This window comes from Rana temporaria, chromosome 4 (assembly GCF_905171775.1).
Source record: "Rana temporaria chromosome 4, aRanTem1.1, whole genome shotgun sequence".
NCBI lineage: Eukaryota > Metazoa > Chordata > Amphibia > Anura > Ranidae > Rana > Rana temporaria.
Window position 1 is genome coordinate 206859549 of NC_053492.1, and position 25796 is coordinate 206885344.

The 25796-nt window shown below is 45.6% G+C and overlaps 1 protein-coding gene across 4 annotated transcripts in view; it reads right to left on the reverse strand.

The window, feature by feature from the left end:
* Positions 1–14910, reverse strand: part of EIF4G1 (eukaryotic translation initiation factor 4 gamma 1) — a 98223-nt gene extending 83313 nt beyond the window's left edge. For 3 of the 4 annotated variants that reach the window (XM_040349790.1, XM_040349789.1, XM_040349788.1), the window contains exon 1: positions 14815–14905. The gene's annotated coding sequence lies outside the window, so the exon portion shown is untranslated. Of the gene's footprint in view, positions 1–14814 lie in introns of all 4 variants that reach the window. The other variant, XM_040349791.1, reaches the window with a different exon arrangement.
* Positions 14911–25796: the final 10886 nt, after the last annotated feature.

The following is a 25796-nucleotide window of genomic DNA, read 5'->3' on the forward strand; positions in this document are numbered from 1 at the left end:
AGAGATGTATTACTATTCAAGCAGAAGGAAAAAGAGCACAATCCGACAACCAAACTTATAACTACTTTTAGCTCTGATCAAAACATCTTCCGCCAATTGGTTAGCCATAATTGGCATTTTCTTGCCGAAGACCCCATTATCTCAAAATACATTTCCCAGAGACCGGAAATTGTTTATAGGAAATGTAGATCCATCAAAGATGGTCTCACACATAGCCACCTGGTACCTGATGCTCCGGATCCTCAGGAGCCTGAGATACCAGGTACCTATAAGTGTGGACAATGTGATATCTGCCCTTGGATTGAGGAAGGAGATGGCTGTTCACTCCCTAGAGGAGGTTTCCTTAAGTCCAAGAGGCATGCCAATTGCACAACCATAGGCATTATATATCTTGCCAAATGTCGCTGTGGAGCATTTTATATAGGAAAGACGAAAAGAACTTTTGCGAGAAGAATTAAGGACCATCTCTATTATTTAGATGCGGGATTGCTCTATACTCCTATTTGTAAACATGTAGGCCTGCACCATAGCTATGACCCTTCATTCATTTCTTTTTTTGCATTGGAAGTCATTCCCTTACCAGAAAGAGGTGGGGATTTCGACAAAAAAATCCTCCAACGCGAAGCTCGTTGGATTTTTGACCAGCGAGCCACATATTCGCCAGGGCTTAACACATCTTTGTCATTCAAACCCTTTTTATAGTCAAAGCCTTTTAGCTGTTTATTATTATAACCAGTTGTCACTGGTTTTGAATCACTGAGACGTTACTTAAGGACCCGGTATTTATATAACCATCTTCAGTTGCTACACATGGGTCATTGCTAGGTCTACCTTAATTTTACTATGCTCCTATATATTCAGTGGATGCTCCGATAGGTATACAACTCTTGATTTGTTTGGTTGGCTCTATAGCTTCGCCCCTCACGTCAAAATATCTATATGTATATATAGATATATACATATATATCTTTTATATGTATTTTTGTATGTATTCTTTGTATTTAGATACTTTTTATTCCAGTCTGATCTAATCCTGCTATTTTATGACTACAATGCTTTATTTTGTTCTGTTAGGTCGTATGATAAAATAGCTGGACGGTAGTAAAATTTCTAAACAATCGGTACTACTATGGACACTGCCTCTATCATTTTTCTCCTTATATCAGGCAATGTAAAACTGAACCACTATTGGATGTTTTGTGATGTAAAATTAAGAACAGACTCTGGCTTGTCTCTCTAGAGTTAACTATATGCCTAATTATATATGTTTTAAGTATTACTGTATACTAAATTATTATTTCTGCTTTTTGAGCTTTGAGCTGTACGATTCATTATGCAGGGGACTTCTTGATGCAAAGAGAGATTGGACCTCACACTAAGCGTGGTGCGGCCAATCACATGTCCCAACACAGGGGGCGCGATATCCTAGACGCCTCTGTTTCCCATCAAGTTCATCGGATGGGACGCACACGCACATCCGGCCGATCGTTTTCCCTTGGCTGGTAAGAGACGTCCGGTTTACGTCTCTTCATTATGCGCTCCAGCATACGTCATCATGCTGAAGCGCATAATCTGCGTGCGCATTCGTTTTGGGACACGTGAACCGGAAGTGATGCCAGGGGTCAGCCTTGACTCTTTTCACTTCCGGTGGAAATGCAGCTATTTAAGTCAGCGCGGACAGTGTATATGTCAGACGCTGACTTGGACAGCTGGAGGAAGGACAACACAACTAAACTTGTGAAGCTAGCATACGGACCCTTTTGTCCTTATGCTGCCACTATTCAACAAAGGTAATAACGATCTTTTACTCTGATTAATCAGTGTCTCACTTAGGCTATTTAGCCATCTCTACTATCCCAAATATTAATTCCCTCTTTGTATTTATCTCCCTGTAGAATTCAAGTGGTAACATATGGTACTTTATTTGGACCACGTTATCAATATTACTTGCAATTCAACGTAGGCATTACATTCCTGGATTACAACTGGAAATATTAATATATCTTCTCCCATTACTACTTAAGGTAAAAAACTTCTGCTCCTATATATTTAGACTATTGCCTCATCATGACATTCAGTCACAGGCACTATGTTTATTATTACTCTTTATAGAATAACTATTAAAACTTTTATATTTTTATATTTACTTTTCATTATAGAATTTTGTGAGAACCTTTTGGGAACCCCCTAGGATTCATCTAACAGTACAAAAACTAATCTTAATCTTGCTATTATTAAGGTAAACATCGCCATTAAGCTCTCATTGGATATACTATATTCTATAACAATCATTAAATGCATGGACATTTAATATATTAACTAATATATACATACTCTTTTAGACTCTCTAATATTATTTAGATCTTTTCGCTTGTTTTTAGAAAGAATATAAATACAACTATTAGTCATCTATATCCTCTTTTGTGTTGAACCTTCCAAACATTTCATTGTCCGCACCTGCTAAAATCAAGTGGATCTGGCTTCCATTGATTATAAGTGGAGTAACGAGTCTCCTGATTGCATCCAGTGTCCCCCCCTGCTGAATCTGAGGCAGGTCCTTCTGCCCAGCTCTATGAGCTTTTTAACGGAAATGGTAAGCGCGCTACATACTCCCCCTTCTATATATATGTTTAAAACACATTTGTTCAAAGTTTAAAATCACATAAATATAATAAACTGTTGTATTAATGATGAATCTTTATGTCGTACGCAGACTGCTACATACATAAAAGGAACAGGAACATTATGCAAGCCCTGATGAAGCACATATAAGTGCGAAACTAGTTGGCAAACTCGCATGAATTTTCCTCCAAATAACCTGTTTTCCCTTTACTTTGTTTTTCATGAAACTGTGGTTCATGACCATATGTATACCTTATTATGTAAATTATATGAAATATGATATTTTATATTGTCATAATTAAATTATTTTTGATACTACTTTAACCTTTGTGTTTTGTGCGCCTACCTTATATACCAAGAGCAACACATCTCACTTAAAAAATCCCTATATTCGGAGAGGAACTGTCCTCCCCCAATATATGCCAAACTCCTTTTTTATTCCTTACTAGCAAGATCACCAGGTGAAAATGTAAAGAAAGTTTTAGACGCTTTTCACACTGGGTAATTTTGCAGGCGCTTTGCGGTGGTTTTTAAACCCTTTCTCGGCCGATAGCGGGGGGTAAAACCGCCCCGCTAGCGGTCAAATAGCGCTGATAAATTGGCGGTAAAGCGCCGCTAAAAATAGCATCGCTTTATCGCCACCCCAGTGTGAAAGGGGGTCCAAGATTGCATTCATAGCAGAATCGCCATGATTATGCCCCACGATTTCAAATGCTGCAAAATGCGGGACAAGTTTGCGATGCCATTCCAATTGCGCTGCGATTATGCCACAGTAAATCTCAATGCGCGACACTCTAACCCAGAAGTTTATGTTCCTTTTTTGAACAAGTGTAGTACATTGTTTGCAGCGCAATTTACCGGACGACAAAATCGCGGTGTGACATTAGAAGTAATGTCATCGCAAACGTGTCATGCGTTTTGCCGCCAGTTAAAAACGCAAGGCAGAACCTCGCCGATTCTGCCTGCGATGTGTGAATGCAACCTAAAAAATAAAGCCGAGCAGTTTGTCTCATCCATGTGATCCAATACAATATGCTGGAGAGCCTGTGCCGTGAAAGACAAACTTGCTGGCTGGATTACCAGATGAAAATAGAACGCCTAAAGAAAAACGAATAAAGCTATCACATTGAAGAATTGGCAAGCTGTAATATAATAAAGGTTTACTTCAGGGTTTGACAAATTTGCTTGGAGCCTAGGAGTCAGCTAAAAAAGTTAGGAGCCAGAAAACGCACCCCGTCCCGACGAGCTTGCGCGCAGAAGCGAACACATACGTGAGCAGCGCCTGCATATGTAAACGGTGTTCAAACCACACATGTGAGGTATCACCGCGATTGTTAGAGCGAGAGCAATAATTCTAGCCCTAGTCCTCCTCTGTAACTCAAAACATGCAACCTGTAGATTTTTTTAAACGTCACCTATGACGATTTTAAAGGGTAAAAGTTTGTCGGCATTCCACGAGCGGACGCAATTTTGAAGCGTGACGTGTTTGGGGGTTCTAATTAGAGGGAAGAAGATGGCAGTGAAAAATTACATTAGAATTGCTGTTTAACTTGTAATGCTTAACTTGTAATACCAACGGCCACCACCAGATGGCGCCAGCTTACACATCTGGTGGTAATAACTTGTAATACCAACGGCTTACCACCAGCTCACCCTTCCAAGCCAAGTTGCCAGGACACTATTTCTAGTCGCCATAGCGACCTGGCGACCGGGATTTGTCGAGCCCTGGTTTACTTTTGGATTCAAAGGGGATGTAAAGGTTTAAGCGTATAGTAATTGTTTTGCGAAAAAGTTATAGCCTCCTACAAAATAGAGGATAGAATGACTTTTTATTATTATTTTTTTTACTAGCAATAGCGGTCATCTGCGATTTTTGTCAGGACTGCGATATTATGGCAGACACTTTACACATTTTTGGCACCATTCACATTTATACAGCGAACAATGCTATAAATATTATTATTATTATTATACAGGATTTATATAGCGCCAACAGTTTGGTCAGCGCTTTACATCAGGGAAGACAGTACAGTCACAATACAAATCAATACAGGAGGGATCAGAGGGCCCTGCTCGTTAGAGCTTACAATCTAGAAGGGAGGGTCAAGTGGAACAAAGGGTAGTTAGCTGTGGGGGATGATCAGATGGACTCAAATGAAAATACAGTTATGTGTGGGAAGGGTAGGCTTCTCTGAAGAGAAGGGTTTTCAGAATCCCAATTACTGTATAAATGTGACTGGCAGGGAAGGGGTTAACATTAGGGGCGATTAAGGGGTTAAATGTGTTCCCTGGGAGTGATTCATAGCAGGTTGCTATGGTGACTCAGGAGGGGAGGGCCCCAAGGAGAAGGATCAGGGCTGCTCTGTGCAAAACCAAAATGTACAGATCAGGAAAGTATGACTTTAACTTGGTGTTTTGTAAACAAATTTACAGTATGCAATGCCAAGCTGCTGCTAACAAAGGAAACAGAATATTTGCATGCATTAAAAAGGGTATCAACTCCAGAGATAAAATGATAATTCTCCTGCTCTACAAGACTCTGGTCCGGCCGCACCTGGAGTATGCCGTCTAGTTCTGGGCACTCAGGAAAGATGTACTGGAAATGAAACTAGTACAAAGAAGGGCAACAACGCTAATAAAGGGTCTGGATGATATTAGTTATTAAGAAAGGTTGCAAGCACTGAACTTATTCTCTCTAAAGAAGAGACGCTTGAGAGGGGATATGATTTAAGTTTACAAATACCGTACTGGTGACCCCACAATAGGGACTAAACTTTTTTTGCGGAAGGGAGTTTAATAAGACACGTGGCCACTCATTAAAATTAGAAGAAAAGAGGTTTAACTACTACGTAGAGCAGGGATATGCAATTAGCAGACCTCAAGCTGTTGCAAAACTACAAGTTCCATCATGCCTTTACCTCTGGGTGTTGTAATTGTGGCTGACAGAGTCTTGCTATGCCTCATGGGACTTGTAGTTCTGCAACAGCTGGAGGTCCGCTAATTGCATATCCCTGACGTAGAGGGTTCTTTACTGTAAGAGCAGCAAGGATAAGCACCTGAACGACCACAACATACAGAGATATACAAGGTAACACTGACATATACCGTATTAATCAGCGTATACCGCGCCCTTTTTTGCCCTGAAAATCAGGGCAAAATCGTGGGTGCGCGGTATACGCCGATACCCGCGCCGAGTTTTGAATACTGCGCCGACATATACCGAGCGCAGTACACTCGGGTATAGTCGGCCGTCTCGGCTCCTTCCGCACTCACGTCCTGGACGTACAGGACGTCAGCGCGGGTAGCTGAGCATTGCCGACAATACACGAGTGTACTGCGCTCTGTATATGTCGGCGCAGTATTCAAACTCGGCGCGGGAAACGAGCGGGGAGGACGCCCGACCCGACGAAGAGGACACCCGACGAAGAGGACACCCGACGAAGAGGACACCCGACGAAGAGGACACCCGACGAAGAGGCCGCCGCGCAAGACACCAAAACTGTAAGTACAAAAAAAAAAAACATTTTTCCACAGGATTGGGGGCCACTTTAGGGGTGCGCGGTATACGCGGGAGCACGTTATACCGCGATAAATACGGTAATCACACACAAATAGGATGGACCCGTGTCTTTTTTCAACCTCACCTACTATGTAACTATGTATGTGTATCGCTCCCTCGCCCCCTTATAATTACCCAAGTACCCACTCAAATGCTGTGCCCAGGAGCAGCGGCTCCCTCCTCCCTGCATGCTCTAAAATTAATTTTAATGTATTTTACCTGAAAATATAGTTTTACTTTAGAATGTGTCCAAATATAAAAAGCAGTCCTGCATTGAAGAGATTAAACTTTTTTTCCTTTTTGAAATAAAACTGCTTGAAGCAGCTGTAACAGCTCAGTTTTTTTGTTAAATAAAACAGGTTATACTTACCTGTGCTATGCAATGGTAATGCACAGAGTACCCCTCCTCTTTATGCACCCCCATAGGAAGGTGCTTCCTATGGTGGAACACCTGGAGGCTAACTCCAAAACAGCCCCTTCATACTAGAGCTGCACGATTCTGGCGGCGTACCATCATTCACATTAAAACAAAAACAAATTGGGCTAACTTTACTGTTTTATTTATTTATTTGTATTCATTGAAGTCTATTTCCCCCCCCCCCCCCAAAAAAATGCATTTGAAACACAACTGGGCAAATACAGAGCGACATAAAATATTGCAGCAATTGCCATTCTATTCCCTAGGGTCTCTGCCAATTATATAATGTTTGGGGGTTCCAAGCAATTTTCTAGCAAAAAATATTGATTTTAACTTAGGAAACAAGTGTCAGATATAGATTTGGACTTTAAGTGGTTAAACTTCCTGCATTTACACACAGAAGTTTGCTCTAAGAAGGAAGTTACAATGTATCATGTTACAAACTTGGGATTTTTTCCTTTACACAGAAGTTTAACCCTTTGATCTAAGAAGGAAGTGTTAGTTACAATGTTTCCTGTTAAGGACTTGGCAGACTGCCCGATATTTTCTTTTGACAGCTGATAAGTCTCTCCACTTGTTATATGAAAGAATCAGCAAACTCTGCATTGGAGATTGTCAGGGGGTTGACTAGAGATCACGATTTTTTTTAACGATTGATTGTGCAGCTCTACTTCATACAATTAAAGTATTAAAATGTAACAGCGGCTGTGAGGGGAGGAACCCCTGATTGTTGTCACAGCCTGGAAGGGCGGGTGCGGAACATATTACATCCTAAATATGGGTGTAACATCTTCAAAGGGAGAACTTACCCTACAAGAATGCTGCTACACATGTGACTAAGTCACAACCCCGGTAACAGTTTGATGGAAAGCACAAGATACTGATGACAGTTGCTTGTGACATGCCTTGAATGTAACGGTTTTGGAAAACTTAAACCCATGGGTTCAGTTACATTTTAAACACCTCAATACTGGCCATTTTCACCCCTTCCTGCTCAGGCCATTTTTTTTTTACTTTCAGCGCTGTCGCACTTTGAATGACAATTGCGCAGTCATGCAACGCTGTACCCAATTTATTTTGATATTTTTCTTCAAATAGAGCTTTCTTTTGGTGGTATTTAATCACTGCTGGGATTTTTTTTGTATAAAATAAAAAGGACCAAAAATTTTGTAAAACAAGTAGTTTTTCTCCTTCACTGATGTGCGCTGCACTAATACGCCGCACTGATGGGTGGTGCTGATGAGGCTTTCCTGCCATTACCTGCCCAGGTCTTCTCACCACACTGTCAGTGTGAGGCAAGGAGCCGATGTGCGGCACTTCTATATTAACACGTGACATGCTGCGATTGGACAGTCGATCACATGGTTAAAGAGTCTCTGCTCTTTAAAAAGATCGGGGGAGGGTCGCACGTGTTCTAGCAACACGTCACTGCCACGATCACCTCGCTATGTGACCCACAGGCGTGCGCAATAGAGGCCATTCTGGGGCGCCATCATTTGATGTCCTCCCAGAACGAGAGCCGGTGGGTGGACAAGCAGTTAAAGCAGTATTAAGCCCTCATTCAAGCGATTTGTCATACGATTTGACAGGTCGAATCGCATGACAAGTTGCAGCCTATTTCCAGCAATGGCACCGTTCCAATTGGTGCAGCACTGCACCGATTTGCAAAAGTAGTTCCCTGCACTACTTTTGCCGATTTTGGGTGCAATAGACATCTGTGCATTAAGGCGCACAATTTCAAAGCAGTGTTTAATGTGAACGAGGGCTAAATCCAAAAGCAAACATATTGCAACTTATCAATTCTTAGATGCGATGGCTGCATTAGTTTCTTTTATTTAGGATTGCTCTCTCCTCTTCATATCGTAATCCAGCAAATCAGTTTTTTTACAGATTGTATCACTTTACATGGAAAAGATAAACCACTTAACACTGGCAGGGGTAATTAATAGGGATCGACCAATGTTTTTTCCGGTGCCAATACAATACAGATATTTCAGCCACCTTTCAGGCAAAAATTGCCTGCCAATATTCTGTACATTTAAAAAAGAAAAAAAAGTTTACACTTTTTATCACCGTTTTTGCTGTCACAAAGAATGTAAACATCCCTTGTGACAGGTACTCTTTATGGAAGGATCAGGGGTCTACCAGACCCCAAGCCCCTCCGCTGCACTTGAAAGTGTTCAAAAACATCACAATCTGCGTTTTTAATACTTTACATTTTTAAGACTGGCGCCTTTAAGAAGCCATAATGTGGAAAGTGATGTCATGACATTGCTTCTGGGTTACTAGATTTGAGGTCCGAATGAAGCATCGACTTTGTTGGGGTCCTCGGGCCAGCCAGCGGTCGAGTGCCCTTTCCCACTGCTTATAATAACAGCCAACCGTACGCTCTAAAGAACGATACCAGGGCGATGCCTGCAGCTGCAAGCATCACACTGGCAAAACTGTTTTTTGTAATATCGGTATCTGGCACAAACGTAGACGATAATGCTTCAAAGTGCCCCACCGATAATCGGATCACTAGCAATTAACCACTTCATTACTGGGCACTTAAACCCCCTTTCTGCCCAGACCAATTTTCAGCGCCGATGCATTTTGAATGACAATTGCGCGGTCATACAAGACTGTACCCAAATTAGATTTTTATCATTTCCCCCCCCCACAAATAGAGCTTTATTTTGGTGGTATTTGATCATCTCTGCGATTTTTATTTTTTGCGCTATAAACAAAAAAAAATTAAAAAACACACACAATATTTTTTACTTTTTGTTAGAATATCCCATTCAAAAAAAAAATTTTTCCTCAGTTTAGGCCGATACATATTCTTTTACATATTTTTGTAAAAAAAAAAAAAAAAAATTGCAATAAGCGTATATTGACTGGCTTGCGCGAATTTTTTTTTATTTTTAATTTTTTTACTAGTAATGGTGGCGATCTGCGACTTTTTTGTCAGGCCTGCGATATTGCGGCGGACACATCGGACACTTGACACTATTTTGGGACCATTCACATTTATACAGCGATCAGTGCTATAAAAATGCACTGATTACTGTGTAAATGTGACTGGCAGGGAAGGGGTTAAATATATTCCCTGGGTGCAATTCTTACTGTGGGGGGAGGCGACTGACTGGGGGAGGTGACTGATGCTGTGTCCCTATGTACAAGGGACACAGCATCGGTCTCCTCTCTCCCTGACTTGAAGCTCTGTGTTTACACACAGAGCTCCACATCCCTGCCGATCATGGGTACCTGGCGGACATCGCGGCCGCCAGGCACACGCATCGGCATCTCAGCAATGTGCCAGGCACAGTTTTTCCCAGCTGAACACCCCCCCAGCGGCACACGTGGGGAATGCAAATAAAAGGATGTCCACCCGGCAGTTGAGAGCCGCGCTGTGGACGTCTTGTCTACAGCGCAGGTCTCAAGTGGTTAAAATGATCAACGTTTACATAAAATCTTTATTCCAAAGGGAAACAAACTGTTTGCTGTAACTGCTTCTAAAGTGTGAGCTGGAGTTTGGCTTTAGTGTATCTAAATCTGCTAATACATTTAACACTCCCCTCCCTGACAATGCTGCTGTGTTCATTCCTTCAGAGTTGTGCCTTTCTTGTACAGATGTGTTACTGGCCAGGTTACCAGGTGAAAACAGAGGGGAAAATGCCAAAGAAAAGAAAGCTGATGCAGTCAACAGATATGATTGGTTAGCTACAATAGAATACTTGTTTGGGTTTATTACCGCTTCAAGGTCAGTAAAGAAATCAATGAACTACCTAGAATGCGCAACAATGCTCTGGTAGTTCATTGAGAACTACAAGCCGACAGCTGCGAAGGCTTTTGGTACTTGTAGTTTTACATCCATGAACTCTGAATGTAGGATGCAGCCAGTTTGGTGGAGCCTTGCAACACCGTGTATTTTCTTTATTTTGACAGCCAGCAGGGGGAGAAGATCCCCAGCTTGATGTCACAGTGGTGACTCGGGGTGGAAGTGAGGGCAACGGAAGCTGCAGCAGTAACATGTTACACCCTGAATACAGACGTAACATGTCATAAAAAAGGTGAACTTATCCTTTAACCGCTTAGTGACCAGCGCATGACGATATACGTCGACACAATGGCACGGGCGTCTCTTTAAACTTGGTGTTCCCGGGCCTGGCCCGCGATTGCGGTCGGCAAAGGCAGAATAGGTGGATGTCTTTGTAAACAAGGAATTCCCGTTCTGCCAAGCGACATGTCATTGATCGGATGTTCCCGTTCTCTGGAACCGTGCTAAGTGACATGGTAGCTCCTCCCTCTAACAGTCAGAATAATTCCCTAAGACACACTTAAAGCGGAGGTTCACCCTAAAAACATTTTTCCAACATTACATTGTGCTCACTTCCAACATTGACAGTATGCCGTTTTTTTCCCCCTATATATACCGTCGTATAGCTCCCCCCCCCCCCCCCCCCGGCTTCCGGGTAGTGGCTCCTGCGTGAGTGGGCGTTTCTATGCAGAGGCTAATTGACGTGATGACAAAAACTTCCCCCGGCGCATAAGGCACGTCACCAGTTTCCGAAAGAAGCCGAAAGTCGGTGCGCAGGCGCCGTATAGAGCCAATTTGCAGTTCAGCTTCATTCGGAAACTCGTGACGCGCCTTATGCGCCGGGGGGAAGTTTTTGTCATCACGTCAATCACAATAAAGATGCCATAAAACGACCTCCTATTTTGTAGACGCTATAACTTTTGTGCAAACCAATCAATATACGCTTATTGCGATTTTTTTTTACCAAAAATATGTATTCTACATATCGGCCTAAACTAAGAGAAAAAAAATTGGGGATATTGTAGCAAAAAGTTAAAAATAGTTTCAAAATTTCTCTATTTTTGTTTATAGCGCAAAAAATAAAAACCGCACAGGTAATCAAATACAACCAAAATAAAGCTCTATTGGTGGGAAAAGGACGTCAATTTTGTTTGGGAGCCACATCTCACAACTGCGCAATTGTTAGCTAAAGCGATGCAGTGCCGAATGGCAAATAGTGCTCTGGTCTTTGGCCAGCCAAATGGTCTGGGGCTTAAGTGGATAAAGCTGCCATCTTGGGCTCTGATCTTCAACTGCCATTGTGCTGCAAATGTGATCAGTTAAGACACCAGGCATTGGATGGTTTGACAGCTTGGTTGTGCACACAACCAAATGTGACAGTTGGCCTTCCCGGCATGCTGGAAATGTAACTTTTTTTTTAACCCATTAAATCAATGGGTTTGCCTTCGCTTTAATGCTACTGATGAACTATTGGAAAAAAACAAAAATGATTTTTGATATACTGCAGTTTCACTCCAAAAAGCTGTTAGGCAATTGGTTTCTATGTAGAGCTGCACCACTGTTTACACTCACGGATGCCAGCAAACATTTCTCTTCCCCCTGGCCACAGTCCAGCCCCCCCTAAAATCTGAAGGACAATAAACTGGCCCTTTGTGGAGAAAGTTTGGAGACTCCTGGTCTAGGGCAGGGAGCTGCAAACTACAGCCCTCCAGCTGTTGCGGAACTACACGTCCCATAAGGCATTGCAAAACTGACATTTACAGACATAACTAGGCATCATGTGAATTGTAGTTCCTTAACTGGAGGGCCATAGTTTGGAGACCCATGGTCTAGAGCAGAGATATGCAATTAGCGGACCTCCAGCTGTTGTAGAACTACAAGTCCCATGAGGCATTGCAAGACTCTGACAGCCAAAAGCTTGTCACCCAGAGATAGAGGCATGATGGGACGTGTAGTTTTGCAACAGCTGGAGGACCGCCAATTGCATATCCCTGGTCTAGGGGAATAAAAATAAAACGCTTATACTCACCTGATCCTCCACTGCACCTGGAAACACACACGATCCAGTGGTGGACTGTTCCTAACATTCTCATGTCCAGAGCAGGTCTATGGGCATTATGACACCAGGAACAGGCCACTGCACAAGACCTGGGGGGAGGGCAGATGCCACAGGGCAGTCGTGTGTGGAGAATGAGGCAAGCATCTCTCAGTTCCTCAATCCCCTGAACCAGGATCTCCAAACTATGGCCCTCCAGCTGTTGCAGAACTACGTGTCCCATGAGGCATTGTAAAACTGACATTCAGACATGATGGGAATTGTAGTGCTTGAAAAACTGGGAGGGCCATAGTTTGGAGATCCCTGACCTAGACAAAAATTAGCCGTTAACCCTTGCAGTGTGGGTACAGCCCCACTGCATGAGGGGAAATAAATGTTGCTCAGCGTTATGCTTTAAATCAGGGGTCTTCAAACTATGGCCCTCCAGTTGTTCAGGAACTACAATTCCCATCATGCCAAGTCATGTCTGTGAATGTCAGAGTTTTACAATGCCTCATGGGATGTGTAGTTCCGTAACAGCTGGAGGGCCGTAGTTTGAGGATCCCTGCTTTAAATGAATGTCATTGTATTTTTGGCAGCTATTTTTATCTAAAGAAAATTCCCAAAATATGACTTATAGGAGGTAACTGAGGTTGAGAAACATTGCTTTATGCCAGGGATATGCAATTAGCGGACCTCCAGCTGTTGAAAAACTACAAGTCCCATCATGCCTCTGGGTGTCATTCTTGTGGCTGTGCTATGCCTCATGGGACTTGTAGTTCTGCAACAGCTGGAGGTCCGCTAATTGCATATCCCTGCTCTATGCCATAGGTGTCAAACAATGCCCGTTGGCCGAATCCGGCGCTCCAGGCCATTTCATGTGGCCCTTGCACCCCCAGCCTCCTACTTTCTGCTTTTAAGCAATGCATCCAGCTTCTTCCCAGCAGCAGCATAAGTAATGGGGGGTGCACTGTGATGTAAGGGAGAGCAGGGGACAACTCCTGATGGTGGGGTGGCTCTTGACATCCAATATAAGGGGAGGGGATGCGCCGGACATCTAATCTTACAGATACAACCGGCCCTTTTGAGGACAATCATAATGCCGATGCGGCCCACAATAAAATTGTGTTCGACACCCCTGATCTGTGCAAATAGCTCAATAATCTTACACAGTGATAAGAATATATAAAAGCTTCCAATAATTACAAACAAAAGTTACATTTTCCATGTGTGTATCAGTAGAATTGTTAATGAGAATATAACAGCTGGTGGCATGACTGGTGCAAAGTGTGATGACGATGCATGAGGGGGGTGGGAAATGAACACAGAATAATGACTTGACAAATACCCATATGTAGTAAAATGACTAGTATTAGCAGAACTTCCTTAGTCACAGGGCTGAGTTAGTAACTGCAGCTCATCTGTAACATGTGAAGGCAGCAAGTGATGAAATCTAAGCTGACAAGGAACTTTGCCAAAAAAAAAAAAGGGCCTGAAAACAAGAAACGTAAAAAAATAGAGATCTCCCCAGCCATAAAGCACAGGCTAACCTTGATCACTGACGACAGACACAAAAGCCTCCATTCTCCGGCCTCTGCACCAGCTTCATTTTAACCATTTCATAGATTTTCAATATGGATTCGTTTTGGGCAATGAGGAGCCTGGTCACTTGCCCACATGTCAGGTACAGGCCTGTACACACGTGTGCTGGGTGTACCACATTCCCCTGCCGGTGTGCAGGTCACATGTGACTCAACCGGCAGCCTCATGATCCCACTTGTAGAAAAAGGGAACAAAGTAGACGCAGGGTGACAGGCAGGTCATTGTGCCACCCGGTGGATGGGATGAATGAGACACACATACCCCACCATCCCCCCCTCACCCTTTACACCAGTGACGTCACATGGCAGGAGCTCCCCCTTCCCCCCACTATGCAGGTGAATGTCACCCTGTGAGGGGCGGGCACTGGCCTTGTCTCCTGACACACTCTAGGCGCTATAGACTGTATACATGTGCGGGGACACATATGATGTCAGTGCAGACGTGTGATGTCATTCATTCTCAGGCTGGGCACTGCCATACGTGGCACATGCCACCCTCTGCTGCTCACATAGCGCCCCCCTTCCCCCTCTGGGCACCACTCTCAGCTCACCGCTCGTCAGGGCAGCGACTTCTACAGACCGGCACAGGGCTAGGCTGCCGGGGGGAGAGAGGGCCTGGGTGACAGAGCACAGCCAGCCGGCTAATGCAACACACGTATAAGGCCGGACCGGGCACACAGGCCTCCGTGCACCATGCGGATGAGTGCCAGGCGCCGGAGAAAACGACTACAGTAGAGGATGGTATCGGATTCGTAGCCGGGCCCCGCCGAGTCTCACCTGCTCTCCTTAGTCCGCGCAGCCGGGCGCAGCCGCACCAGCCAGATAGCCCATTTCCGGATCCCGGCGACGTACTACGCAAGCGCACATTCCGAACACGTGACGTAGGAGAGCGGAAAGGGCTGGGCCTCGCTAAGAGCTGCGTCGGCTTCCACGCTGATGTCACGTGGGTGCTGTGCAGCCGGCGAGTGCAGAGTATGGTCGGGGTTAGGGGCATGTGATATGTACAGTACATAGGGTTGTGCGGGAGGATGCAGGCTTATTAAAAATAAAAAATCTAGGCTTATTAGGAGTTAAATATTGAGGCTGCAGCCTGCAGATGGTGTTTAGGGATTTCCTGTGCTTTGTACTTGCAGTGGGTTTAGGGTTGCCACCTTTTCTTCAAGCCAAACCCGAACACTTCAGAGTCGCACAGCAATTACTTTTCATAATATGCATAAACTATGCATAGATGTTGCTATTAAATACAATTTCTAATCATATGAAGTTAATCACACAAGCCATGTGAGACCACAGAGTTTCCCCTTTACATCTGAGTCCACAGAGTTCCCCCTTTACATCTGAGTCCACAGAGTTTCCCCTTTACATCTGAGTCCACAGAGTTTCCCCTTTACACCTGAGTCCACAGAGTTCCCCTTTACATCTGAGTCCACAGAGTTCCCCCTTTACTGTAAAGGGGGACTCTGATGTAAGGGAGAATTGTGGGGACTCTGATGTAAGGGAGAAATTGTGGGGACTCTGATGTAAGGGAGAACTCTGTAGACTCAGATGTAAAGGGGGAACTCTGGGCACTCTGATGTAAGGGAGAATTCTGGGGACTCTGATGTAAGGGAGAATTCTGGGGACTCTGATGTAAGGGAGAACTCTGGGCACTCTGATGTAAGGGAGAACTCTGGGCACTCTGATGTAAGGGAGAACTCTGGGCACTCTGATGTAAGGAATGCTCAGGTGTACGGCAAGGACTCTGATGTAAGTGGGAGCACTGTGGTCTCTGGTGTAAAGGGAAGCTCTGATGTAATGGGTGCTCTAAGAACCCTGATTTACCTTAGCATACTTACTTAGAGGAAGGGAAGAGACTTAGTCCAGTCTGAATAATGTGTCCGGGTCTCAGACAGTCTGAAACCTGGACGCATGAGTCCAAACCCGAACTGTCCGGGTGAATCGCGAACAGGTGGCAACCCTATTTGCACGTGCAGTATCCCGTGAAAAGCAATCCACTTTGAATGATTCTTCATAGGGCATTTGGCAGGTGGCGAGGTGTTATGTCACTTAAATGGGCACAGTGACAGAATTTGGGCACAGTGGCAGTGTTTGGCACAGTGGCAGAGTTTGATGGGCACAGTGGCAGCATTTGATGGGAACAGTGGTGGCGTTTGATGGCACAGTGGCAGAGTTTGATGGGCACAGTGGCAGCATTTGATGGGCACAGTGGCAGCATTTGATGGGCACAGTGGCGGCATTTGATGGGCACAGTGGCAGCATTTGATGGGAACAGTGGTGGTGTTTGATGGCACAGTGGCAGCATTTGATGGGCACAGTGGCAGCATTCGATGGGCACAGTGGTGGCATTTGATGAGCACAGTGGCAGCATTTGATGGGAACAGTGGTGGTGTTTGATGGCACAGTGGCAGAGTTTGATGGACACAGTGGCAGCATTTGATGGGCACAGTGGCAACATTTGATGGGCACAGTGGTGGCATTTGATGGGCACAGTGGCAGCATTTGATGGGAACAGTGGTGGCGTTTGATGTCACAGTGGCAGAGTTTGATGGGCACAGTGGCAGCATTTGATGGGCACAGTGGCAGCATTTGATGGGCACAGTGGCGGCATTTGATGGGCACAGTGGCAGCTTTTGATGGACACAGTGGCAGCATTTGATGGGCACTGTGGCAGCTTTTGATGGGCAGGGTGGCTGTGAATGAAGGGCACAGTGGCTGCAAATGATGTTTTTTTTTGATTTTTCAGTTTACTTGCACCCCTCTAAAAATTTTGAGCACCAGCCGCCACTAGTTTATATGTGCATTTATATATATGTGTGTGTTTTTATATGTGTTTGTGTTCTCATGTATGTATGCACATTTTATGTATGCGCTTTTAATCCTGACCCCCTATATGTGTACAATCAGAACCTATTTGTTTATTTATTTTTTGATTGTTCATAGTACCAGCAAAAAAATGCTGTTCCTCCAAAAAGCGATCCATGCTCAGATCGCTTTTCAGAGGCGTTTGACAGCCGGTAAAGAGGCAATATGTTGCCTACTGACCGCCTGTTTTAACCCCTTATATGCATCATCGCTATGCTGCAACTGCATGCAATGCACACAGTTGCAGGGGGGTTTGCAGTGTAGCCCCTATCACCTAGGGGTAAACTTCAAGGGTGCCCTGACTGGAAAAAGATTGAGAAACAGCGACATAGAGGAACCGATGCCTCCATCTTTCTCCTGCAGCCGCTGAATGCCTGCAGGAGGGAGAGGAGGAGAAGCAGGGGGAACTGGGGAAATCGGTTCCTTTATATGCAGCCACCCTCCTGTTCCGCCACCGGGCTCGGAGAAAAGAGCCCTGTCCGGGGGTCATGGTTTCTTGCATCGGGGCCCTGAAGGTTCTAGTTACGCCACTGAAGGGAGTGCTCCTAATCTCAGCTTGTTACCTGTCAAAGACACACAAATCCCTGTTCTGGCTCGCACATCCACACGCATCGGGTCCCCCGGTGTGCAGCGGTTGGCGGCTCTTAAAGGGAACCTCGTACTTTTCTCAACAATGGGGCACAATTCCTTACACTGACCCTATTGATGGTACACTATTCCTCCCAATGACACCAATGACAGAGCACTATTCTTGCCACTGACACAATGATGGGGCACAATTTCTTTCACTGACACCACTGATGGGGCAATATACTTCCACCAATACTGATAGGGCATTATTCTTCCCTCTGACACCAATGATATGGTTCCATTCATCCCACTGATACCAACAAGGGGGTACTATTCCTTCCAATGGCATCAACAATGGGGCACTACTTCTCCCACTGATACCAACTATGGAACAATACTCTTGCTTGTGATACCTATGATGGGTAGGTGTTTCTTCCACTGACACTAACAATGGAGCAATATTCCTTCCAGTGACATTAATGATGGAGCAATGTTCCCTCCACTGACACAACAGTGGGGCATATTCCTCCTCCCATTGGCCACAGACACTGTCATGTTTTACTCCTATTGACTACCAACCCTGGGGCATTTTTTATTCTGCCATGATCTGCTGAGCCAGAGAAATGATTTCATCCAATTGAATTTCTCTACTGGATAAAGTCTGTTCATATGCAAGTACAGTGGAACCTCGGATTACGAGTATAATCCGTTCCAGGAGAATGCTCGTAATCCAAAGTACTCGCATATCAAAGCGAGTTTCCCCATTGAAGTCAATGGAAATGAAAATAATTTGTTCCACAGTGACTTCAATGGCATGCAATACCGCATGTGACCAGAGGTGGTGGGATGCCGGAGAGCCTCGGAAACGGCAGAAAAGGCCTGAGGACACCTCGGATGACCTCGGCAAACCTTGGAAAGACTTTGTTCCCGAGATTTGCCGAGGTCAGCCAACCTTTCTGTGCATCGGTGACGTTCGGCTCTGCTTGGCTCCGGCGCCCCCACCTCAGGCCAAACGCGGTACTGCACACTGATTTGGCCTGAATCGTGCTCGTTTTTCGAGACAACACTCGCAAACAGAGTTATGATTTTTAAAAATACAGTGCTCGTATTGCGAAACGCTCGTTAACAGCCTTACTCGCAATCCGAGGTTCCACTGTATAGAAAAGCCAAATGTGTGTACTTTTATGTAAAATAGGATCCATAAGGGCTTAGCTAATTGGACTGCTTCAGCAACAGTACATTTGAAGCAACATATTTATGTCACCAAATAGTCATTGGTGGTGAATCAATCACTGTTATTTAACCACTTGCCCACTGGAAAAATAGCACTGGCAGTGAAGGGGTTTACCTGTATGGGGCGCTGAAGGGGTTAATTGTGACCTGGGGAGTGATTCTAACTGTTAGGGGGTGCGGCTTGCTGTGACACATCACTGATCACTGTTCCTGACGACAGGGAACAGACGATCGGTAACATGTAAGAAATAGAAGAAGGAGGTGGGGGTGTTGGCGCTGCCTAGCCCTGAAGAGTGTTCTTCAGGGCTAGGCAGCGCCAACACCCCCACCTCTTTCTTCTATTACCATAGTACCCTCTTTGGGTATTCTATTAGAGGGGCAGCAGCCTATTCTATCTATCATCCTAAGCGCAGGATCATTTCTAAAATTTTTGATTAGTGATATGTCACTAGGAAGAACGGGGAGATGTTGTGTTTACAATGACATCTCCCCGTTCTTCAGCTCTGTGACACGATCGTGGCTAGGTTTGCCACAATGCTCCCCCAGAACAAAGCCGGCATACACAGTCTGATCCCAATGGATCGGCTTGGGGATGTCTGGGGAAGTACTCACAGATCACTTTTCAAGTTCAGTTTGTCTACATAACCCGTCGGCGTTACCGTTTTGCTTCCCTGGGCGGTAGTGGATTGTAAAGTCAAGCGGCTGCAGTGCCAAACTCCAGCGCAGCAGCCGGGTATTGTCTCCCACCACACGGTTTAGCCACACCAACGGGTTGTGATCTGTGAGTAGCGAAAAAGGTTGTCCATACAAATACGGCTGCAACTTTTTAAGGGCCCACACCACGGCCAGGCATTCCTTCTCAATGGCGGCGTAGCTTACTTCTCGTGGCAATAACTTTCTGCTCAGGTAAGCTACGGGGTGTTCTCCACCATCGGCTCCCACTTGGCTCAGCACTGCTCCCAATCCAAACATTGAAGCGTCAGTGTGGACAAGAAATCTTTTAGTTGGATCAGGAGCAGCAAGTACAGGGGCATTAGTTAGAGCAGTCTTTAGTTGTTGGAATGCCTGATCACACTCTGGGGCCCAGACAACCTGTCGGGGCAGGTTCTTGCGTGTCAAGTCAGTTAAGGGTTTGGCCAGGGCACTATAATTGGGTACGAATTTTCTATAGTACCCCGCGGTACCTAGAAACGCTAGCACTTGGGTTTTCGTCCTGGGGGTGGGCCATTTAGCTACAGCTTCAACTTTAGCTGGTTCGGGTTTCTGTCGCCCGCTCCCCACCCGGTGGCCCAAGTACTGCACTTCGGCCATCCCTATATGACACTTGCTGGGTTTCAGTGTTAACCCTGCCTCTCCAATACGATCTAGAATGGCCCCTATGTGTTGTAGGTGCTCTGCCCAGGTCTGGCTAAATATGGCGATGTCGTCTAAATAGGCACATGCGTATTCCTGGGGTAGCATGGGGTCTGACCTCACCTCGGCCTCAAACTTAGTCGGGGTATACCAGGACATACGTGTCGTGTGGGGGTCATGGTCTCTTACCGGAGCCTCAGAGTGTGTCGGTGGAACCGTGGTGCGAGCCTGTTGTCGTGTGGTCACTGGATCGGCTTCCTGGTATGGGGCCTGGGGTACAAAAGCAGAGGTCATCTGGCCCAAGTCATTTCCCAGCACAACATCTGCTGGTAAATTTTGCATGAGGCCCACTTCTACCATCCCCCCTCCCACACCCCAATCCAAATGTACTTTGGCAGTGGGTAGTCGGTACACTGCTCCCCCTGCCACTCGTACTGCCACGGATCCGCCAGTGTGTGCCGAGTCAGAGACCAAATGGGGTGCTATCAAGGTTAAAGTAGCTCCTGAATCCCGAAGTCCCTGGACTTCTTTCCCCTCCAAGGTCACTAGCTGTCGATGATGCTGCCGGTTATCCGTGGCTCGGACTGTCATCACCTCATGCAAGATTCCCAGGGGTTCTTCCGCTGGAATGTTCAATATCTCTTGAGCGTCCGGCTCCCGTTGATAATGATGGGCAGCAGCCCTTGGTGCCGGGTTCGGTCGGCCTTGGTTCCTGGCGGGTCTGCCCTGGTTTTGGGGGCACTCGCGTGCCATATGTCTCCACTGTTTGCAGGTGTGGCATTGGATGTTGGCACATCCGTTATATCTGGAGGGTGGTGGTAAAGTCCCTTGGGATTGACGAAAAGGGGAGGCTGTGAGAGCGGGGGGTGGTAGAGTACTGGGTGGTCCCGCAGGTCGAGGATAACTCTTGGCTAGGGGCCCATGATGTCTCCTCGCATCAAAATGCTGATCCGCTAATCGAGCCGCTTCGGTTAGACCCGGTTCACACTGGCGCGACTCGTCAGGCGACACAGCCGCCTGACAAGTCGCGTCCCATTGTAGTGAATAGAACCGTTCTAATAGGAGCGACGCAAGTCGCTCCGACTTAGAAAAAGGTTCTTGTACTACTTCGGGGGCGACTCGGGGCGATTTGCATTGACTTCTATACAGAAGTCATTTTGCAAATCGCCTTGGAAGTCGTTTTCAGGTCGCCTGGCCGAGTCGCCCCCGAAGTCGTGCCGCCCCTGTGTGAACCGGCTCTTAGGGTGAGAGGTTTCCTGTCTCGCACCCATTCTTGTGCCTCTGGGGACAAACCGTTGAAGAATTGCTCCAACAGCATTAACTGTCGCAATTCCTCTATAGTAGTGGCTTGGCTGGCTTGTATCCACCCTTGGGAAGCTTGGTCCAGCTTGTGTGCCCATTCAGCATGTGAATCCTTCTCTGGTTTGCGCAGGTTTCTAAACTTGCGCCGGTATGCCTCTGGAGTAATGGCGTATCTCTCTAATATCGTTCGCTTCACTTTATCATAGTCCTTGCTGTCCTCACTGGGTACAGTGCGATATGCTTCTGCTGCCCGACCTGCCAGCTTGCCTGCTAGCAATGGGACCCATACCGTCCGTTCCAAGTCATGTAAATCACACAGTCTCTCAAAATCCTGTAAATACCCATCAATCTCATCCTTCTCCTCGCAAAACATTTTAAAGGCATGATAGGGAATTTTGGGTTTTACCTGGTTGTAGAGTGACCCAGTAGTTAATTCTGCTCGAGACGGTGTATGCTGCGGACTGTGTGTCATCACGTACTCCTGCACATTCGCCATTACCATGTGCAGCATGGCATCTGATATAGGCTGTGGCAAAAATTCCAGCCTGGTCCTCATTTCTCTCTGGTAGAGGGTTTCTTCCATGGCTGCTGGTGGTATAGCGCTGCGGGCTCTGTCTCCCTCCATCAGCTCGGCAGTTAGTACAGCTTTGGATTTGTTGCTGGCTACCTTACCCCTGGCTTCTAGCAGTTCCTTTAATGTCTGTCGCTTTAGCGTAGAATAATCCGTCTCCATTTACATCGGTAGTTCACATTGCACAAATTGCGCTTATCGGCTGTAAGGTTGGATCCTGTCGCTTGCCACCAATTGTAGCGGAGTACAATATTAAAATCCACGATCTCCGCTGGTAACCAGGGTAAATCCACAGTCAGCGCTGAAAAGTAAGGCAATGTCCCAAATCCCCCCAGTAACCGGACGAAACACAGCTCTGGGAGTCAACTGACTTTTTATTCACAGGCTTTCATATTTATATAATTCCCCATGCAAGGGGTTTCCAACAGCCAAACAGATTAAGCAGGGGTAATACAGTGAGGATCACATGGGGAACTTAACGTTTTGGATAATTCTCCCATCAGGCATTGCTGCACGAGGGAAAAGTCGGTTGATAGCTGGGGTCTGGGGTTATGTGTTGTGGGAGTTCGGTTTAAAACTGCCGAACACCGATTGGGCAACATAAAACGAAGTACTTGAATGCTAGTGGCTTACGGCTACCAGCATATGAATTACTATGCCCACATAAGACCCAGCAGAATACATAGCATATAATACAGACAACCCTATGACATGTAACGTCCAGCGTTCCATAAGTGGCTAGGTTTGCCACACAGTGCTTGTATTGCGAAACGCTCGTTAACAGCATTACTCGCAATCCGAGGTTCCACTGTATAGAAAAGCCAAATGTGTGTACTTTTATGTAAAATAGGATCCATAAGGGCTTAGCTAATTGGACTGCTTCAGCAACAGTACATTTGAAGCAACATATTTATGTCACCAAAGAGTCATTGGCGGTGAATCAATCACTGTTATTTAACCACTTGCCCACTGGAAAAATAGCACTGGCAGTGAAGGGGTTTACCTGTATGGGGCGCTGAAGGGGTTAATTGTGACCTGGGGAGTGATTCTAACTGTTAGGGGGCGCGGCTTGCTGTGACACATCACTGATCACTGTTCCTGACGACAGAGAACAGACGATCGGTAACATGTAAGAAATAGAAGAAAGAGGTGGGGGTGTTGGCGCTGCCTAGCCCTGAAGAGTGTTCTTCAGGGCTAGGCAGCGCCAACACCCCCACCTCTTTCTTCTATTGCCATAGTACCCCCTTTGGGCATTCTATTAGAGGGGCAGCAGCCTATTCTATCTATCATCCTAAGCGCAGGATCATTTCTAAAATTTTTGATTAGTGACATGTCACTAGGAAGAACGGGGAGATGTGTTTACAATGACATCTCCCCGTTCTTCAGCTCTGTGACACGATCGTGGGACACCGGCGGACATCGAGTCCTCGGGTCCCACGGACTCGGTCATGGAGCGTGCGACCACACAGCGGGAAATTAAAGGGGATGTATATATACGCCCATTTGCGCAGCCGTGCCATTCTGTCAACGTAAAAACGTAATAGTTACCAATCGACAAGTCAGTGAGGCTCCGGATCGAGCACGCACAAGTGCCCCATAGCAGGCAAGGGGAGGAGCCAGGAGCGCCGACGGGGGACCTGAGAAGAGGAGGATCAGGGCTGCTCTGTGAAAACCATTACGCAGAGCAGATAAGTATAACATGTTTATTATTTTAATGAAAAAATTGTAAAGCTTTACAGTCACTTTAAGAAGCAAGAGATTTTAAAATCGAGAATTTTACAATTATATTGGAGACTAGAGAAAGGCTTAAAACTAAAGTATAGTATAGAACATTTATAAAAAATGTATATAAAATTCTCTGAGAACTTGATTTCTTTTCCTAGGGGAATGTTTCATTTCAGGATTTAATGGTATATATCCTGTCCTTGGGGTGAAGATCCCTGATGTCTCCATTGATAGGACCTTGTTGTCACTACTGTCACCTAGGGGGCTTGTCAGCACATACATATATACATGGTTAGGACACATGTTATTACATAAACACCTATTACACATCCCTACACACCCCAGAAGTGGAAGAAGTAGCCATAGAGCCCCTTCCAGCCTTACAAATGTGGCCTGTGCATCCAAGCGGTAATAACCCCCCCCCCCCCCGGTCAGGAAAGGGTTAAATAAAGGAGCAAGCAATTCAAATGTAAATATACCAATTTTGTATTGTGTGTTTATGAAAGTATAATTATGGATCTATACACATTTTTTCCTTTTCCAACTATATATATATACTCTGAATAAATCAAGAGTCCTTTGGTAAAATCAATTGGCCAGAAGTGAAGATCTAGTGATCCTCTCGCCCATTCGCTGACACACTTTTGACCAAGAGATTCCAAGCCTGCCCACCACGGCAAGGTAGACTCTTCTAGGGCAGGATCTACACTAAACTACACTAAGCTACCCTACTGGATGACAGTCATCCTTTTTCTAATGTTGGATGTATGTTTGTAGTACGGCCTCATCCTATAATCTGTGTGTGCGATCTACTCTCTCCTAATTTGGTTGTCTGTCTGTGTGCATCTCTCTAAAGCATGGAGCGGTCAGTTTATGTACATCTGGACGTCCTCTGTTAGTGTAGGTCAGTGCATGCCAGTCCAGTGTGTGCAAGTAAATAAACGTTCATCAGTAATCAACAGAAAAAAATAAAATTAAGATTCCTTAATATGTACAACTGACACAAGCAAAGGATTGCAGGAGAGTCTTACTACCTACCTGCCAGATATAGGTGACCATGTCAGTGTCCCTTGTGTCTGCACCATCATACCGGCAGTAGTGCGGCCGCTTTATGGGGACTCTTTTAATGCTGCCCCCCTGCAAAGTGCTGCCCTAGGCCTGGGACTTGTTGGCCTAGGCCTAGATACAGCGTTGCCCCCACCGCTATCCTTGGGTTGGACTCACAGGTTGCCGTAGCTGGCCTCCATGGAAATACTGCCCACCCTCCCTTGCTTGGACTCACAATCTGCCATGGCTGGTCTCTATGGAAACCTGTCCTTGGATTATCCTCACAGGCCGCCATAGCTGGTATCCATGGAAACACTGCTCACTCTCCCTGGGTTGGATTCTCAAGCCACCATAGCGTGTCTCTATGGAAACCCTGGCTACTCTCCTTGGATTGGACACATAGAGCGCCATAGATGGTCTCCATGGAACCCTTGCCCACTCTCCCTGAGTTAGATTTATAGGCCGCCATTGCTGGTCTTTATGAAGATGGGATCCCGGAGATACAGAAGAATGGCCCCCCTTTGTGTACAGTAAGTCTGAACAGCAGAGACAGTGTGGTGGAGGGACATCTTCTCTCAGATCACAATGACAGCGTCTGTACCTCTAAAAAGTCAGAAATGGCGGAGCCAATATTTCCATCCTCACAGGTTAAAACTTAATATGAGAGAAATACACAGCTTGGCATTGCTCACCAGCTTCTGAAAATGCTGATTAACTGGCTGTGACCCAGAACAAGTATGGAGCCAATGAAAGCAGATCTCCTAATCTGTGTACTTGTTCTGGGTCAGTGCAAGAGAAAGGCTCAGAGCCAGAGGATCAGCATGACAGCCAGGCAGCTCGCTTTTCTAGGAGGAGAGGTTAGCAGTGGCGGCCTGATGGTGATCCTAGTTCCTTGAATGTGAATGTAATCCCCAAATCTATATTTATTATATCTGGCATCAAGTCTCTCTGTAAACAGTTTTCTTAAAGTGGAACTAAACCCTTCTCTCCTTTACAGCCAGGGAAGCTGCCATCTTAGCTTCTGTTTGATCTGCAGCTGCCATGATGCTGCACATGTGATCAGTTGTGGCACCAGTCATTTGATGGCTTGACAGTT